At 45.1% G+C, this 18,643-nt stretch overlaps 1 long non-coding RNA gene across 1 annotated transcript; it reads right to left on the reverse strand.

Annotated features, from left to right (window-relative positions):
• Positions 1-1,263: 1,263 nt before the first annotated feature.
• Positions 1,264-18,622, reverse strand: LOC136458819 (uncharacterized). Its single transcript, XR_010760058.1, has 3 exons — positions 18,372-18,622; positions 1,750-1,816; positions 1,264-1,672 (listed from the first exon to the last, which is right to left on the reverse strand). It is a non-coding gene; the product is annotated as an uncharacterized lncRNA (long non-coding RNA).
• Positions 18,623-18,643: the final 21 nt, after the last annotated feature.

Genomic DNA, 18,643 nt, shown 5'->3' on the forward strand with positions numbered 1-18,643 from the left:
GCTCCTCCTTGACGTCCGTTACCGCTCGGCAGAGAACATGCTCGCCGAGATAAACACGGTCCGCAAGTTCAACTAGTACGGATTTTCTATAATTTTCTAACTATTTTCTAAGTTTTTCATTTCATGGAAAAATTAATTCTAAGATCACGTAAGCCACCGGGGACGAGGATGACGCGTGCTCCAGCGAGGACAAGCGAGGCGTGATTTTGATGAACTAATTTAACTTTTGTTTATCCAAACATATATGCAAATCATTATGTGATTTTGAGCTAAAAATGACATATAAAATCATAATAAAGTCCAACATATAAAGTTACACATGCATCTACATCACAAAATGAGATAAGCTACTGATAAAATATAAGAGGATTAAGTTTGTTACCTCTAAAATCGAAGAGCAACACCAATGGAGGGGGAGAGAGCAAGAACAACAGCAAGCTGAAGAACAGAGGCAGTGAGTTTGAATGGAATGGCTCGGGCTCGGGGAGGAAGAAATGAGCTGAATTATACGCCGGGATGATTAGTCCCGGTTAGGGGTCCAAACCGGGACTAAAGATTAATCTTTATTCCCGGGGCATCACCCAAACCGGGACTAAAGATCCCTGCCCCGCGGACGACCGTTGGGCAGAGACCTTTAGTCCCGGTTGATATTCGGAGGCAAAAAATGCCGAGGCTAATGCCAAATTGGGACATCGTTCTAAAGTCTGTTCTCTAGTAGTGGCCTGTAGTGCATTTTTGCATGGCACTGTGCATTTTGCATGCAGGGCTCGTTCGCGTGCGCTGGTCGCATGCTGGGCTCGTCCTTGCGCCCGTGTGCACACTTGCTGGCTCGCTGCTTGCGCTCGCGTGCTGGCTCGCTGCTTGCGCTCGTGTTTAGGCGTTGCCGCGTGAATTTTTTCCGATGTCGCGTTTAGGCTTTTCGCTCGCTCGTTTGCACGCGAACGGCGAGCGCGCGAACGGCGGCACGCGCGAATGGCGGCGTGCACGAACGACGTGCGGCGTGAGGTGGAGATGGTGTGCGGTGGTGGCAGCCGCGCTTGTTCTTAGTGGCGTGCGGCTTGACGACGCGATTAAATTAAAGGGCCGTCGCATGCGGTGCCCATTAACACGGCGTCAGAAACGAAGAGATGGATTAACTCGCGCGGCACGCTGGAGCCGAGGCGAGAGGGGCAGCGTCGTCCAAAGTTAACGTCGAGAGCTCTATTGCTTCGGATCGGTCCTTTCCCAGAACGACTCCTGGTACCGATATGGAGGGAGTACATGTAGTTTTACAATCAAAACCAACGGAAAAATACGAAAAAATAATAATAATCACTGGCAGGAAAAAAGCAGCACGTAACTAACATCAAAGAATCAACACAAAAAATAATGAAACGAACTCAAGTTAACGTCAACAAGAAAAATATAATTAAATATAAGTGGACCCCACATGTTACCTTTTCACAACACAACAAAACAATACAAACATGACTTGGCGGGGAAGAAAAAGAAGCAACAAACGGAGAAGGGAGAATCAGATCTGAAGGATTGAAACTGCGAGGACGAAGAGAAAAGCAAGACCAAATCAAAGTGCAAAGAAGATACAGAAGACGATGAATAAACAAAAGGTAACTTGCCTCCTGTCGTTCAGTTCACATCTAAATTCTTTGCCTCACCTTCCGTTACTAATTATCTGAATATAAAGAGATCAAAAAAAATTATCTGAATATAAAAACAAAGAATACTGAAACACGCTAAAATTAAGAATACTTGTTCCAGCTGCTAATCAAGAAAATCGGTATCGGTTTGATGCACTGCTGCTGAGACAGCTGAACACCTGAAAGAAAACCGAAGACAGACAAAGAACATATTGAAACTAAGTACATGCAATTTGATAGTAATGAAGCACAATTTCTACTGATACACAAATACTGAAAATTGACACTCAAAAAACATAATAGTGTATTTTAAAGCATGAAAGTGACCCTTCACAATTTTAAAGCATGTTGCTGCACCATCCGAACTGCACTCTGAATATTTGCTTCTATCGAATGACTGAATAGAGTTTCTGAAAACTGAACCAAACTACAGTACTAAAAAAAACAGACTTCTAGGCAGAGGTTCAGACCAAGAGCTGCACTTAGGGAGTGTTTGGTTTTTCCTCCTAAACTTTAGTCGCTGTCCCATCGGATGTTTGACACACGTATAGAGTATTAAATATAGACTAATTACGAAACTAATTGCACAGCTTGCGACTAATTTGTGAGACGAATCTTTTAAGCCTAATTAGTCCATGATTTGACAACGCAGTGCTACATTAAACATATGCTAATGATGGATTAATTAGGCTTAATAAATTCGTCTCGTGGAGTACTGACGGATTCTGTAATTTGTTTTTTTATTAGTATCCAAACGCCCTATGCGACACTCTCACGTAACACCTCCTAAATTTTAGTCACCGGATCCTAACACCCCCTTAGTCATGGCAAGGAAAAAGAAACCAGCAGCCTGCTACTGCAACCAGCTCAAAGATTTGACTTCAAAACAAATATTGCTGCTGCACTCCTTAACTGGACGGAAAGCAGCTGCTGAAAACTGTGGCTAACTGCTACTAACCAACAACAGAGAGGGCACTGCACTGGAACTAGTGCTGCTGAACAGAGACTAATAGGACGCATTTAAACTGAAAAGTCGTAAACTAATAGAAACATTTCAACTGAAAAATCAATAAAAAAATGAAATTGAACAAAACAAACAACTTCTAAAACTGAACCACTGAAATGAAAACTAATAGGAACATTTCAACTGAAAAATCATAAAAAAATGAAACTGGGCAAAACAACAACTTCTAAAACTGAGCCACTGAAATGAAAACTAATAGGAGCATTTCAACTGAAAAATCATAAAAAAAACTGAAACAGAACGAAATAACAACTTCTAAAACCGAACCACTGAAATGAAAACACTGATATAGAAATAAGCTCACACGTATGAATCGACATCTTATAACTACTTATCTACTAATTACAGTGCAGACATGTAATCAGATAGTGTGCAAGTCACCGTAGACCGCTTAGTAGTATTGCAAAGAGTTAAATGCATCGTTGGTTCATTAACTTTTACCCATGTTTCACTTAGGTTTATCAACTACAAAAGTGGTTTTTCAGGTCCATAAACTTTTGAAGTGATGCATCTCTAGTCCATACCCCTTTGTTTATCTTTTAATCTAACGTGGCAGTCCACGTGGTCGCTAATCGTTCTTCTGGAGATAGTCTACGGTCAGCTGAAAGGTCTTAATGACTAGAGGGGATGAATAGCCTAATAAAAATTTCTACAACAACACTTAACAAAATTGTTAGACAATTATGAGGCGAAGCAAGTGTTGCGCTAGCCTACTCAAAAGCAAGCCACCTACCACAATTCTAGTTTAGATAGTATCTATTCACACAATAGCAAGATACTACTCTATGTTAGTGTGCTCTTAAAGGCTAACTAAAGAGCCACACCAACCAAGCAAGCAAGCTCTCATAACTAGGTATACTAAAGAGCTTGACAACTAGTTTACGGTAATGTAATAAGAGTGATCAAGAAGGTTATATCGCCCGTGTAGATGAATGAACCAATCAATCACAAGGATGAATAACAATGAAGACCAATCACCTCGGAATCAATGATGAACACAATGATTTTTTACCGAGGTTCACTTGCTTGCCGGCAAGCTAGTCCTCGTTGTGGCGATTCACTCACTTGGCGGTTCACGTGTTAATTGGCTTCACACGCCAAACCCTCAATAGGGTGCCGCACAACCAACACAAGATGAGGATCACACAAGCCACGAGCAATCCACTAGAGTACCTTTTGGCTCTCCACCGGAGAAAGGTCAAGAACCCCTCACAATCATGGATCGGAGCCAGAGACAATCACCAACCTCTGCTCGACGATCTTCGCTGCTCCAAGCCGTCTAGGTGGCGGCAACCACCAAGAGTAACCAGCAAAATCCACAGCGAAACACAAACACTAAGTGCCTCTAGATGCAATCACTCAAGCAATGCACTTAGATTCACTCCCAATCTCACAAAGATGATGAATCAATGATGGAGATGAGTGTGAGGTCTTTGGGTAAGCTCATAAGGTTGCTATGTCAAATGAAAATTGCCAAAGGTGTGAGCTTTAACCAGCCATGGGGCTTAAATAGACGCCCCCCACGAAATAGAGCCGTTGTACCCCTTCACTGAGCACAACACGGGCTGACCGGACGCTCTGGTCATGTTGACCGGACGCTGGACCTCAGCGTCCGGTCGCCCGACGACCGCCACGTGTCCCGACTTTAACGGTAACTTGTGTTCACCGGACGCTGCGCTATAACTGACCGGACGCTGAGCCACCAGTGTCCGGTCGTTTCTAGTAAGGTTCCAGAAACGCAATTCGCCCACCAGACGCGTCCGGTCATGCACGACCGGACCCTGCCATCGTCCGGTCAGAGGCCCTAGCCTCTGAGCGCTGTCCGACAATAGGACCGGGCACACATCACCAGCGTCCGGTCGATTGACCGACACTGACATCTATGCTGCCATACTTGACTGGACGCGTCGGTCCTTCTGAGACCAGCATCTGGTCACTTAGTGACCGGTAAGACTAACTCCTTTTCACCTCTAACTTCTTCACCCTTGCTGAAATGTGCCAACCACCAAGTGTATCACTTTGTGCACATGTGTTAGCATATTTTCACAAACATTTTCAAGGGTGTTAGCATTCCACTAGATCCTAAATGCATATGCAATGAGTTAGAGCATCTAGTGGCACTTTGATAACTGCATTTCGATACGAGTTTCACCCCTCTTAATAGTACGGCTATCAAACCTAAATGTGATCACACTCTCTAAGTGTCTTGATCACCAAAACAAAATAGCTCCTATGGTTTATACCTTTGTTTTGAGCTTTTTGTTTTTCTCTTTCTTCTTCCCAAGTCCAAACACTTGATTATTACCATGGCATCATCATCATGCTATGATCTTTATTTGCTTCACCACTTGGAATGTGCTATCTATCTCATGATCACTTGATAAACTAGGTTAGCACTTAGGGTTTCATCAATTCACCAAAACCAAACTAGAGCTTTTAATCTCTCTCTTTTTGGTAATTGATGACAACCCTTATACAAAGATATGAAATAAAATTCAATTGAGTCCATGTTGCTTGTCCAAGCATATTTACCATGTGTAAAAGAATATGGACAAGTTTCATGAATCCTAAATGGTAGCAATTGCTTCCCCTGCATATGTGCTAAGAGTTTGGATTGTAGCTTGCACATATGCTTAGATAGGAAATATAGGAGTCATTGTCTACTAAATGATGCTAAGGTATAAAAGATGGACCTTTGAAGCGTGATACCAATCGGAGTGCACTATTATACCATCCTTAGCACCATGGTTAGCTTGATACCATGTGTACACATGCTTTGAAAAGATACCACTTGGAAATACTTGGAAATGAAGTCATTTGATATCCTATGCATGCTAGTTTTTTATTTTATCATTCAAACCTACAACTAGCATACATCACACAAGCATGGATATTGAAATTTAAAACTTATGCTATGCCAGCAAACATATGAAATGCACATTCAAATGCACCATACAGGTTCATGAGCTTGCTCCCCCTACTTGTGTGCTCTCTCCCTATGACAAATTTTCCCTTATCACTTTGTATCTTTATTTCTCTTCCCGTTTATCACTTATGTCTTTGTTTCACTTATATCTTTGCTTCTCTCCCCTTCCACTATCTTTTCACTTTATCTTTGTGCATGATTTCTCCCCCTTTGTCATCAATGACCACAAAGGCTTAAAATATAGATAGTACCACGTGTAGGGTCGAGATTATCAATGTCAATCAATAGGGTGAGGATCATTTTCCCAAATTTGGTCTAATCTAGATCATTCACCAAAGATATTTAACTCGGTTTGATCCAAGGACAAGCTTCTTCATACCTCCAAATGAGGGTTATCTTGTACCATATTGAGTTAAACACTTAGAGTTTATTTTTTAGATAAAACACTAGGTTTACAAACCCATAAACATATCATGTGCTATCACTAGATTAAGTCAAGCATAGAAGCAATAGTGATACCATATAATAATCAAATTCATTTGATTTTCATGAATGAGCCTAATCAAATAAAACCACTTGAAAGGTCCTAATGAGATTAGAAATGTGACTAGATGCACTAAACATGTCCTTAGCAAGGATGTATATCATGCCAATCAACTTTTACCTTGAATAGCTCAAAGGAGAGGCATGTCATATAAGTGGGGAGTGCATCAACACATATTTGAGAAATCCAATATGTTCAACTCATTCCTTAGCTTGCAAAACCTTTTCTCATCCAATGGCTTGGTGAATATGTCGGCAAGTTGATCTTCGGTGCCTACACTCTCAATACAAATGTCTCCTTTTTATTGGTTATCTCTTACGAAATAGTGGCGAACATCAATGTGCTTTGTTCTTGCATGTTGAACCAGATTGTTGGTTAGCTTGATTGCACTCTCATTATCACATAGCAATGGCACTTTCTTGAACTTTATTCCAAAGTCACTCAAAGTGGCCTTCATCTAAAGTACTTGTGCACAACAACTACCGATAGATATGTATTCGGCTTCGACGGTTGATAATGCAACACTATTTTGCTTCTTTGATGACCATGAAACAAGTGATCTTCCCAACAATTGACATGTGCCCGAGGTGCTTTTCCTTTCAACCTTGCATCCCGTATAATCCGAGTCGGAATAACCAACTAACTCAAACTTTGCTCCTTTGGGATACCACAAACCAACATTTGGTGTATGCTTCAAGTACCTCAATATTCTCTTTGTAGCCTTCAAATGACTTTCTCTTGTTGAGGCTTGAAATTTTGCACACATGCATACACTAAACATGACATCCGGCCTTGATGCGGTCACATAGAGTAGGCTTCCAATCATAGACCGATATAACTTTTGATCCACCATATTTCTACTTGCATTACTATCCAAGTTGCTATTTGTTCCCATTGGTGTGCTAATGACTTTGCTATCAATCATTCCAAACTTCTTGATCATGTCCTTGATGTACTTCCCTTGACTCACAAATGTACTATTTTTCAATTGCTTGATTTGAAGACCAAGGAAGTAACTCAACTCTCCAATCATGGATATCTCAAACTCATTAGCCATCATCTTTCTAAACTCATCAGAAAAATCTTGATTTGTTGATTCAAATATGATGTCATCAACATAGATTTGTAATACAAATAGATCTTTTCCAATCTTCTTGATAAAAAGAGTGGTGTCAACCTTGCCCATTGTGAACCCTTTAGAGAGTAGAAAGTCCCTCAATCTCTCATACCATGCTCTAGGTGCTTGCTTCAAGCCATATAATGCCTTCTTCAACTTGCACACATGGTTGGGCTTCTTATCATCTTCAAAACCAAGAGGTTGCTCAACATATACTTCTTCATTGATGTAGCCATTGATAAATGCACTCTTAACATCCATTTGATAGAGCTTTATGTTGTGGGCACAAGCATAGGCTAGCAAGATTCTAATTGCTTCCAATCTAGCAACCAGGGCATATGTTTCTCTAAAGTCAAGACCTTCAACTTGTGTATAGCCTTGTGCTACCAATCTTGCTTTGTTCCTTACAACTATCCCATCTTGATCTTGCTTGTTTCTAAAGACCTATTTGGTTCCAATGATATTGTGTCCCTTTGATCTTTCTATCAACTCCCATACTTGATTTCTTATGAAGTTATTCAATTCTTCATGTATAGCATTTACCCAATCAACATCCTTCAATGCTTTATCTATCTTCTTTGGTTCAATGGATAAAACAAATGAGAAGTGTTCACAAAATAATGCCAATCTTGATCTTGTTTGTACATCTCTTGAAATGTCACCAATGATAGTGTCCAATGAATGATCTCTTGCAACATTGGTTGGTTGGAGCATTGGAACTTGATTGCTTGCACTTGCTTGATCATTGGATTGAGATGATGTACTAGCCACTTGATCTTGTTCATTGTCATGAGATCCACTTGCACTAACTTGATTTGTATCATCTTGCACATTTGAGTTAGAGAGCATTTGCACTTGATCATCTTCATCATCATTCACTTGCCTAGGCCTCAATTCACCAATATCCATGTTCTTCATGGCTTTTGAAAGTTAAATGCCTCTAACATCTTCCAAATTTTTATTCTCTACTTGTGAACCCTTGGTTTCATCAAATTCAACATCATGAACTTCTTCAAGAGTACCACTATCCAAATTCCAAACTCTATATGCTTTCCTTGTAGTGAAATAACCAAGTAGGAATCCTTCATCACATTTCTTGTCAAACTTGCCCAATCTTGTGCCTTTCTTCAAGATATAGCATTTGCAACCAAAGACCCGAAAATATGCAATGTTGGGCTTTCTACCATTCAAGAGCTCATATGGTGTCTTCTCTTTCAATCGGTGACAATAGAGGCGGTTGCTACAATAGCAAGCCATGTTGATAGCTTCGGCCCAAAAAGATTGACTCACATTGTACTCACTAAGCATAGACCTTGCCATATCAATGAGTGTTCTATTCTTTCTCTCAACAAGGCCATTTGATTATGGAGTGTACTTGGCCGAGAATTGATGTCTAATTCCAAATTCATCACATAACTCATCAATTCTAGTGTTCTTAAACTCACTACTATTGTCACTTCTAACTCTCTTGATGGTTGTTTCGAACTCATTGTGAATGCCTTTGACAAATGATTTGAATATTGTAAATACATCACTTTTGTCCACTAGAAATAATACCCATGTGTATCTAGTGTAATCATCCACTATCACAAAGTCATATTTGTTACCACTGATACTAGTGTATTGAGTTGGCCCAAACAAATCCATGTGCAATAACTCAAATGCTTTACTAGTGCTCATCATGCTTTTCTTAGGATGGGTGTTTCCAACTTGTTTGCCGGCTTAACAAGAGCTACAAAATTTATTCTTCTCAAATACAACATCTTTCAAGCCTCTAACCAAGTCATGCTTAACCAATCTATTCAATTGTTTCATTCCAACATGACTAAACATTCTATGCCATAACCAACCCATACTAGACTTAGTGAATAAGCATGTAGATAATTTAGCTTCACTAGCATTAAAATCAACCAAGTATAGATTCTCATATCTAAAGCCTTTGAAGATCAAGTTAGAGCCATCTACACTTATGATCTCTACATCATCTACCCCAAATATGCATTTGAATCTAAGATCACACAATTAAGCCACGGATATCAAATTAAAGTTTAAGCTCTCTACAAGCAACACATTTGATATGCTCATGTCATTGGATATTGCAATCTTACTAAGCCCTTTGATCTTGTGAAAGCTCTAGTTTGGTTTTGGTTAATTGATGAAACCCTAAGTGCTAACCTAGTTTATTAAGATGATCATGAGATAGGTAGCACTACTCCAAGTGATGAAGCAATGATGAAGATCATAACATTGGTGATGATCAAATGCTTGAGCTTGGAAAAGAAGAAAGAGAAAAATAAAAGACTCAAGGCAAAGGTATAAAATGTAGGAGCCATTTTGTTTTAGTGATCAAGACACTTAGTGAGTGTTATCACATTTAGGATAGATAGCCGTACTATTAAGAGGAGTAGAACTCATATCGAAATACGGTTATCAAAGTGCCACTAGATGCTCTAACTCATTGCATATGCATTTAGGATCTAGTGGAGTGCTAACACCCTTGAAAACATTTGTGAAAGTATGCTAACACATGTGCACAAGGTGATACACTTGGTGGTTGGCACATTTGAGCAAGGGTAAGATACTTCACCGGTAGAGTGTCCGCCCGTAGAGTGCGGACAGTCTGACAGTGCCACCGGTGCCCTAGATAGAAAAGTTGGAGGTCACTGTAAGTGACCGGACGCTGGATCTAAATTGACCGAACGCTGGAAGTCTAGGTCCGGTCAAATTGACGGGTTAGCATAGTATCCAGGGTTTTGCACCGGACGCTGAGGTGTGTCTGGTCATGATGGACCAGACGCGTCCGGTCGAAGAAAACCTGATTTGGAACCTTACTATAAACGACCAGACGCTGGGGGTCCAGCGTCCGGTCATTTGTGCCGGAGCGTCCGGTCGCTACTTAGCTGTTGCGATCAGGTGGTTCCTGTTGAATGGACAATGACACGTGGCTTACATCGGTTGACCGAACGCTGGGTCTAGGGTCCGGTCAATCTGACCGGAGCATCCGGTCAGCCCACGTTGTGTCCAGTGAAGGGGTACAACGACTCTATTTGATGGGGGCTTCTATTTAAAGCCCCATGGCTGGCTCAAGCTCTAACTCTTGCATATTTTCATTGATATAGCAACCTTATGAGCTTAGCCAAAGCCCTCCCACTTATCTCCATCATTGATCCATCATCATTGTGAGATTGGGAGAGAATCCAAGTGCATTGCTTGAGTGATTGCATCTAGAGGCACTTAGTATTCATGTTGCGCTGCAGATTTCGCTTGTTACTCTTGGTGGTTGCCACCACCTAGACAGCTCGGTGCAGCGGTGGAGGATCGGCATGAGTTGGTGATTATTCGTGGCCGCCTTCGGTGATTATAAGGGGAGTTGTACCTTCCTCGGCGGAGTGCCGAAAGATAACTCTAGTAAATTGCTCGTGTCATTGAGTTACCTCACTTGTGGGTCGGTTCTTGCGGTGTCCTATCATATGGACGAGGTTTGTGAAACACCTCTTAGCCGCCGAACCACCAAGTGTTGGTCGACACAACGGGGACTAGCATGTTGGCAAGCACGTGAACCTCGGGAGAAAAATCGATTGTTTCTTGTCATTTGTATTCTTCCGGTGATTGGCTTAATCTTCATCTTGTGATTGGTTCATCCCCTACACGGTGGTATAATCACCCTACTCACCTATTTACATTCTTGCAAACTAGTTGATACAAGCTCTTTAGTGTAATTAGAATTGAGAGCTTGCTTTATTATTTATATTCATCTAGTTGAGCTCTTTAGAGTAGCGAGTTTGAGAGCTCTTAGTGAGTAGTTACATAGCAAGTTTGGGTGCCTAAGTAATCATTGCAACTAGAATTATTGGATAGGTGGCTTACAACCCTTGTAGAGCTAGAGCAAGTTTGCATTACGCTATTTGTCATACTAATCAAATTGCTCTAGTAGATTTGTAGATTTTTAAATAGGCTATTCACCCCTCTCTAGCCATATTAAGACCTTTCACCTTGCCTTTGCTATTGTCACCAAATGTGATACTATCATAACCATCATTGCCATTGGTGTTGATTGAGTTGAACATTCTTGCATCACCGATCATGTGTTGAGTGCACCCACTATCAAGAACCCAATGCCTTCCTCTGGCTTTGTAATTGACCTACAAAAGAAGATTAATTCTTTTTAGGTACCCAAACTTGCTTGGGTCCTTGAAGGTTAGTCACTAAGCTCTTTGGTACCCAAATAGTTTTCTTCTTTGAGCCCATCCATGATTTACCAATAAACTTAGCATTCACACCATTTGTACCCCTAGTAAGCATATAGCATGAATCAAGCTTTATGAAGGATACATTAGCATTTTTGCTCTTATTTTTGCATTCATGCTCCTTATGACCCACTTGCTTACAACTAGTACAAAACCGACCATTGTTTTTCACAAAACTAGTCTTGTGAGGAGCAAAGGCCGCTTTGCCTTTCTTGGAGGTATAGCCCAATCCCTCTTTGTAGAGAGAAGCTCTTTGGCTATCTAAGCACATAAGCAAGCGGTCCTCACCACCATAAGCTTTAGCTAAGGTTTGAGTGAGCTTATTGACCTCCTTCTTGAGGTTCTCATTCTCAACTACTAGTGAGGCATCACAAGTGAGACCATCACTACTAGATGAGGTAGAAGTGAAAGTGCTACAAGAAGGGTTAGTAGGAGAAACAATAATAGGCATGGATAGTGATTCATCAATTATATCACAAGTTAAACCTACATTGTAAGTTTCAACATGCTTCTTTTTATTTTACTCATCAAGCAAAGATGAATGAGCCTTTTAAGCTTTTTGTGAGCTTTGCCAAGCTTCTTATTGGCTTCCTCTAGCCTCTCATGAGATGCATTGAGTTTATTAAAGGCTTGCTTAAGGTCCTTTAGTTCCTTACACAAGCTTTTGCATTCCCTTCTCTTGATGTCAAAGTGTTCTCTAGCATCTTCTAGCATGTCAAATAATTCATCCTTAGTAGGTTCATTATTATCACTATCACTATCATTTTCATTTTCATGTTCATTTTCATCATCATGTTCTTCATCACTTTTATCATCACAAGATTGTACCTTAGTGGTCTTAGCCATGAAGCATGATGAAGATTCGAAGAGAGAAGGCTTCTCATTTATAGCAATGCTTGTAAGAACCTTCTTCTTGGTGGTCTTGTTATCATCACTATCATCATCATCATCACTTGAGGAAGCATCACTATCCCAAGTGACTATATATGAACCACCCTTCTTCTTGAATGCCATCTTGTCCTTCTTCTCTTTCTTTTCCTTCTTGTCCTTCTTCTTGTTGTCATCATCATTGTCGCTATTGTATGGACATTGAGCAACAAGATGATCTTTGCTTCTATACTTGAAGCACCTTCTTGACTCTTCTTTGTTCTTGGATGAAGACTTCTTACTTCTAGCACGGTAGCCCTTCTTCACCATGAACTTGCCAAATCTCTTGACAAAGAGAGCCATCTTCTCATCATCATCATCATCCCAAGATTCATCTTCTTCACTTGATGTCTCATGCTTAGCTTTGCCCTTGGATGATGTGACTTTGAATGCCATGCTCTTCTTCTTGTCATCCTTCTTCTCATCTTTCTTCTCCTTCTTTTCTTCCTTCTCATCTTCATCTCTATAAGCATCATCGGTCATAATATCTCCCAAGATTTGGTTTGGTGTCATTGTGTTCAAATCGATCCTTACTAGCAAGGTAACCAACATGTCAAATCTTGCGGGTAAACATCTCAAGAATTTATTTGAGAAGTTCTTGTCCTCTATCTTCTCACCAAGTGCTTTGAGATCATCGACAATTACTTCCATTCGATAGAACATGTCTGGCACACTCTCATCTTCCTTCATCTTGAAGTTTGCAAATTTTTCTTTGAGAATATATGCCTTTGCACCCTTCACGGCTTGAGTGCCCTCAAATGACTCTTCCAACTTCTTCCATGCCTCATGAACTCTCTCAATGTTCTTGATTTGCTCAAAGGTTCTCTTATCCAAAGCATCATGGATGGCACTAAGAGCAATATCATTGTTTTGGAGAAGTATTTCTTCGGCGGCGGTGGGAGCCTCTTCATCTTCTATCTCAATCTTTGTTTCTACCACTTTCCAAATCTTCCTATTGATTGACTTGATATATGTTGTCATCTTAGCCTTCCAATAAGGATAATTTGAGCCATCAAATTGGGGTGGCTTCTTGGTGTTGTTGATTTGAGCCATTTTTACACCGAAGGTTGTTAAGCCTCAAATTATGGTGACCTCGGCTCTGATACTAATTGAAAGGTCCTAATGGCTAGAGGGGGGTGAATAGCCTAATAAAAATTTCTACAACAACACTTAACAAAATGGTTAGACAATTATGAGGCGAAGCAAGTATTGCGCTAGCCTACTCAAAAGCAAGCCACCTACCACAATTCTAGTTTAGATAATATCTATTCACACAATAGTAAGATACTACTCTATGTTAGTGTGCTCTCAAAGGCTAACTAAAGAGCCACACCAACCAAGCAAGCAAGCTCTCACAACAAGGTACACTAAAGAGCTTGATAACTAGTTTACGGTAATGTAATGAGAGTGATCAAGAAGGTTATACCGCCGTGTAGATAAATGAATCAATCAATTACAAGGATGAATAACAATGAAGACCAATCACCTCAGAATCAATGATGAACACAATGATTTTTTACCGAGGTTCACTTGCTTGCCGGCAAGCTAGTTCTCGTTGTGCCGATTCACTCACTTGGTGGTTCACGTGCTAATTGGCTTCACACGCCAAACCCTCAATAGAGTGTCGCACAACCAACACAAGATGAGGATCACACAAACCATGAGCAATCCACTTTACCTTTTGGCTCTCCACCGGGAAAGGTCAAGAACCCCTCACAATCACCACGATCAGAGCCGGGGACAATCACCAACCTTCACTCGATGATCTTCGCTGCTCCAAGCCATCTAGGTGGCGGCAACCACGAAGAGTAACAAGCAAAATCCACAGCGAAACACGAACACCAAATGCCTCTAGATGCAATCACTCAAGCAATACACTTGGATTCACTCCCAATCTCACAAAGATGATGAATCAATGATGGAGATGAGTGTGAGGTCTTTGGCTAAGCTCACAAAGTTGCTATGTCAAATGAAAATTGCCAAAGGTGTGAGCTTCAATCGGCCATGGGGCTTAAATAGAAGCCCCCACTAAATAGAGTCATTGTACCCCTTCACTGGGCACAACATGGGCTGACCGGATGCTCCAGTCATGTTGACCGAACGCTGGACATCAGTGTCCTGTCGCCCGACGACCGCCACATGTCTCGACTTTAACAATAACTTGTGTTCACCGGACGCTACGCTATAACTGATCGGACGCTGAGCCACCAGCGTCCGGTCGTTTCTAGTAAGGTTCCAGAAACGCAATTCGCCCACCGGATGCGTCCGGTCATGCACGACCGGACCCTGCCATCGTTCGGTCAGAGACCCTAGCCTCTGAGTGCTGTCCGACAATAGGACTGGACACACCTCACCAGCGTCTGGTCAGTCCATGACCCAGCGTCCGGTCGATTGACCGACACTAGCATCTATGCTGCCACACTTGACCGGACACGTCTGTCCTTCTGAGACCGGCGTCCGGTCACTTAGTGACCAGCAAGACTAACTCCTTTTCACCTCTAACTTCTTCACCCTTGCTCAAATGTGCCAATCACTAAGTGTATCACCTTGTGCACATGTGTTAGCATATTTTCACAAACATTTTCAAGGGTGTTAGCATTCCACTAGATCCTAAATGCATATGCAATGAGTTAGAGCATCTAGTGGCACTTTGATAACCGCATTTCGATATGAGTTTCACCCCTCTTAATAGTACGGCTATCAAACCTAAATGTGATCACACTCTCTAAGTGTCTTGATCACTAAAACAAAATAGCTCTTATGGTTTATACCTTTGCCTTGAGCTTTTTATTTTTCTCTTTCTTCTTCCCAAGTCCAAGCACTTGATCATTACCATGGCATCATCATCATGCTATGATCTTTATTTGCTTCACCACTTGGAATATGCTACCTATCTCATGATCACTTGATAAACTAGGTTAGCATTTAGGGTTTCATCAATTCACTAAAACCAAACTAGAGCTTTCATCAGCACAGGCAGCGGCGCCGCGTCCGGCTGCTCCACAGGGGCAACGATGATACCTAGCCACCGCGGTGAAGCACCTCGTCCGACTGCTCCACAAGGGCAAGTAGGCCAGCCCCACCCTCACCCTTGCCCTCTCCCTCTCCCAGCTACCATAGCCCCATCCTCCCTGCCTCCCTTCCTAGCCCAAGGCCGCCATGGCCGAGACGCCCTGAGGCCATGATGGCGCGACCATGCCGCCACCGCGGAGCTCTGCCTGCAGCCCTGCACCGAGCCTTCGTCGCCACGGAGCCACGCAACTCCGCTTCCATCCTCGTCGAGTAGCCTATGACCCTGGCCGTGCCCTAGACCTGCGACCGTGACTCCGAGCCAGCCCACCGCCGCACCTCCACCCGCAAGCCGTCGGCGAGCCTCGGTCGGAAGTGGCAATCCTGGCTCCACGGAAGGGCTTGGGCTTGTGCTAGTGCGTGTCTATGATCCAGTGCGGCCTTGAAAGACTCAGCCTTGGTTATCATGGGGTTCGCGGAGGACATGGACATGGCTGCCGCGAGTGGCGCGGCAGCGCCGTGCTGTGCAAGTGTGTCGTAGTGTGGGATGCCTTCATGGTGACAAGCCGTGTCGACGCCGCTACGGACGCGGCAGCGTCGTGCGAGCGACCGTGAAGTGCACGATCCATGCGAAGGGTGGCGTGGCACTATGTGCCTACGGCTGCGTGTGCGTGTCAGCGCTCTACCGAGCAAAGCGTGGCGCGGAAGCGTGCGCTGCTGCGGCTGCACGCGCTCTACGACGGTGGGGACGACAAGGGGGCCGACTATGCACTCTGCCTTGTCTGGGTCACCGCCGCTGAGATGTACTTCCTGGTGTCCATGTACTTCTCCTTCCCGGAGGGCACGGGCAGGCCGGGCCACGCGCTCGCCTCTGGTCACCACACCTGGGCCACCATGGACCCGGACCCGGTGCCGGCGACGAGGCCGTGCTCGGGTGGTACGTCCGGGCGTCGCTCGCCCTGTCCGCGGGCTTCGCACCATCGTCTTCCTCCCGTGCAAGGGCGGCCGAACCTCATGCAACGGCGACAATTGGGCTCCACCACAGCTCGGTGCCCAAGCCACCACGTCCAAGGAAGCAGCCGCCGCGAGACCCAAGGCTCCGGAGCTGCCCAGGAGCAGAGACTTCACCAAGCCACCGGGAGCTCCATGGCATCGAGGCCGCGACCGGACCTCCACGGCGTCTAGCGGCCGCAGCCGAGGTGGAGGTGCTGGGCCACCTCGGCACCACAACATCGTCCGGCTGCTGGGGTGGTGCACCGACGGCGAGGCCACGCTGCTCCTCTACGAGTACATGCCGAACGGCAGCCTGGATGACCTTCTGTACGGCGCTGCCGGCGCTGGCGCCGCGAGCAAGGCGGGGCTAGACTGGGACGCGCGGCACCGGATCGTGGTGGGCATGGCTTGCACCATGACTGCGTGCCGCCCGTGGCGCACCGCGACCTCAAGCCCAGCAACATCCTGCTCGACGCCGACATGGAGGCGGGCGTGGCCGACTTCGGCGTCGCCAAGGCGCTCCATGGTGCCGCGCCCATGTGAGGAGGTGTCGTTGCCGCCACTATGGGCGCGGGCGAGCTGTTGGTGAGCTTGAGGCTGCAGCACAACCAGCTCACCGGTGAGATCCCGGCAGAGCTCGCCGCCTCTGCACCCCGAGCGTCCGTGTGGAGGCGTGCACAGAGGAGGGAGACGAGGGAGCTGGGCATCGAGGCGGGTCAGCGTGGGGAGGGCGAGCCGGCACGGGGAGGAGGGCCACGGCTGAACCTCCATGGCGTCGAGGTGGGTCGGCGTGGGGAGACGCGCGAGCCGGGCGTGGAGCGACCGCGGCCGGACCTCCACGGCGTCGAGCGGCCGCGCACGGGGAGGCAGCCGGAGGTCCATGGCGTCAAGCAGCTGCGCGGGGAGGGCGGGCGTCGAGGCCGCGACCGGACCTCCACGGCGTCCAGCGGCCGCAGCCGGAGCTCCATGGCGTCGAGCAGCCGTGCGGGGAGGGCGGGCTCCATGGTGTCGAGCTCCATGCCGAATGGCAGCCTGGACGACCTCCGGCCATGGCGCTGCCCCAGCACCGCCACGAACAGCGCGGCGTTCGTCTCCGACCACGCCATGCTGCTTGCTGCCGCCTAATGCCTTGCTTCGCGCCCGCTGCTGTCTGCGCAGCTGTGGCAGGCGTGCGCGGGCTCCCTGTGCGTCGTGCCGCCCGTCGGCGCCGCCGTCTACTACTTCTCGCAGGGCCACACCGATCACGCAGGCGCCGCCGCCGTTGACCTGCGCGCCGTCGCGGCAGTGGCCGTCGCCCCAGCCGAGCACACGGTGCCGCGGGATTCCTGCCAGAAGATGTCAACGTGGATGCATCATGCATGCCGTGTGTGCGGCGTCCAAGGTGCCACGTCGGTTAAAAAATTGAAACAAATGGGTATGGGCTAGGAATGTGCCACTAACAAAGATTATGGATCAAAAAATCAACTTTTAGAGTTAATGGACCTAAGTAAAACTAGAGCGCAAGTTGATGGATCACCTATGCATTTAACTCTATTGCAAATCACTACACAGTAATACTTTATGAGAGTAACCTTTTCTGCAGCACGCCAATTAATATTTATGCAGTTGTTTAACTCTTGAATGTGTAGGAGTGTAGGACCACAATAATCATTATTATTCAAACATGGAGCTAAAGCTACTACACACGATAAACACAAAAAAAACAAGTCGCAGGGGTCAGAGTATTGCTCCTGAACCTCTCAAACAGCAGGCGCTCCAACTAGATTCAGGTAGCGGCCACAAACGCTGACACACATCTCTCCTCATGCCTAAAACTCGCTGACCACCGACTCATAGACCTTCCATTGGTACACCCTTCCTCCCCCGTGCGTCCGCGCTCAGACAAAATGTTGAAAAAAGGAATGAAATCCCAAATCACCTGGGAGACAAAACGAATACAGCACGCACCTTCAGCTAATAAGCGACGAAGACGACAGGATACACCTAGTCCTCCGGCGACGGCGACGCCAGAGCGGGTGCTGGCGTCGGCGGCTCCGCCTCCGGCTCCGCCCCTCCCGCGGCTATGCCTCCGCCTCGGCCGAGCACCAAGCGAACTGTCTCCCCGCTGACCACAAGGTATCTGAATCGAGCAGCCGTGATGGGTTGAATTGGGCCCAAAACTGAGATAATAACACAGAAATGAGCCAGTAATGCGCCCAAAACTGAGACAACACATAAAA

The sequence above is a fragment of the Miscanthus floridulus genome, chromosome 6, assembly GCF_019320115.1.
Source record: "Miscanthus floridulus cultivar M001 chromosome 6, ASM1932011v1, whole genome shotgun sequence".
In the NCBI taxonomy this organism is placed as follows: domain Eukaryota; kingdom Viridiplantae; phylum Streptophyta; class Magnoliopsida; order Poales; family Poaceae; genus Miscanthus; species Miscanthus floridulus.